General features: G+C 57.4%; 1 protein-coding gene across 1 annotated transcript in view; it reads left to right on the forward strand.

Annotated features, from left to right (window-relative positions):
• Positions 1 to 1096: 1096 nt before the first annotated feature.
• Positions 1097 to 1248, forward strand: part of LOC103603277 (lisH domain-containing protein ARMC9-like) — a gene marked incomplete at its 3' end in the record, with an annotated part of 44471 nt that continues 44319 nt past the window's right edge. Inside the window, exon 1 of the mRNA XM_008587766.1 lies at positions 1097 to 1157. The remainder of the gene's footprint in view (positions 1158 to 1248) is intronic.

Here is a 1248-nt window from a genome sequence, read left to right on the forward strand (position 1 = left end):
ACTAAAAAGTTATCTGAAATTTAAATTTAACTAAGTGTCCTATATTTTGTTTGGCAACCCCTGGCACACAGTTGTGTTGACAATAAATGTTAACTTATTATTATGGCCAGGAATATTTATTTTTAATCCATATTACCTGAATAGGAGGTAGGACTCTCTTCTGGCTAGATACAGCCTTTCTTTGAAGGCAATCTCAGTTCTCACAAGGGCACAGGCAGGGCTCGGTGCTGGGGAGACGATGGCCACAGCCCATTTAAGGGCTTCTTCAAAGGCAAGGTCACCTGCCTTCTCCATGCCCTCTTCCCTGTCTCTGGCCTTGGTAGTCTCCACCTTCTTGGAAGCATGGAGGAGGAAACAGGAGGCTCCCACCACTCCCGAAGAGGAAGGGAGGACTTTTCTCGTCTATGCCACCTCCCCAGCCTCTAGGCCAGGGTTGGGGGACTAGCAGGTGCTCATTCAGTGCTGGTGAACTTTAGTTCAGAAGCAACCGGTGCAATGAGAGGGAGGATTTGTGCGTGTTTTATTTTCGAAAATCCAAATTTCACACGGGGGAAAAAAAAAAGTTTCTCTAACCTGCCTGGAAACTGCTGCGATGGGGAGGAACCCTGGTGCCCGGAGCTTTGATGAAGATCTTGGGCGTCGTTTTCGCTTCTAAGGTGGCCCTAGGTCCTTCCTGTAAAACGGAAGAGCCGCGCCTATCTCTTTTTCCAGAACACCACACTGCATTGCCTGTTTCTTTCTTTTTTTATAGTTTTGCACCCGCTACCCATCGCCTGCTTTCTCCTCGAGACAACCAGCTCCTTGAGGTTGCGGGCCGAGCTCCTCCGGCCCATCCCACAGCCAGGCACGGCGGCTGGAGCAGCGTCCGTGGGAATGAACGCGTGAATGGGGAGTCGTGGGGAGCAGGACCGTCGACGCGGACGTCGCGCGCGTGAACCGCAGCTAATCACGAGGCCGGGAACCCTCGTTTCCGCCGCCCGGAAGTTCCGGGGCCGGAGCTCTCGCTTTCCTCCCAGAATGCTCCGCGCCGGCCGCGGCGGCGCGATTGGCTGCGCCGCCCCACGTGACGCCGGGCAGGCGGCGGCGGTTGCCTGGGTGATGACTGGAGAGGCCGCGGCCGGGCTGGGTGAGCGTGGATGCCCGCGGCCCCGCTGCAGGTAAGTGCGTGCCCAGACGCGGCGGGACCATCCCCGAGCCCGCCGTCCCAGTGCGGGGAGGAGCAGCGGCGGGGGCGGGAGGGCCGAGGCT

Source organism: Galeopterus variegatus, unplaced genomic scaffold (assembly GCF_000696425.1).
Source record: "Galeopterus variegatus unplaced genomic scaffold, G_variegatus-3.0.2 Scaffold4530, whole genome shotgun sequence".
Classification (NCBI taxonomy): Eukaryota; Metazoa; Chordata; class Mammalia; order Dermoptera; family Cynocephalidae; genus Galeopterus; species Galeopterus variegatus.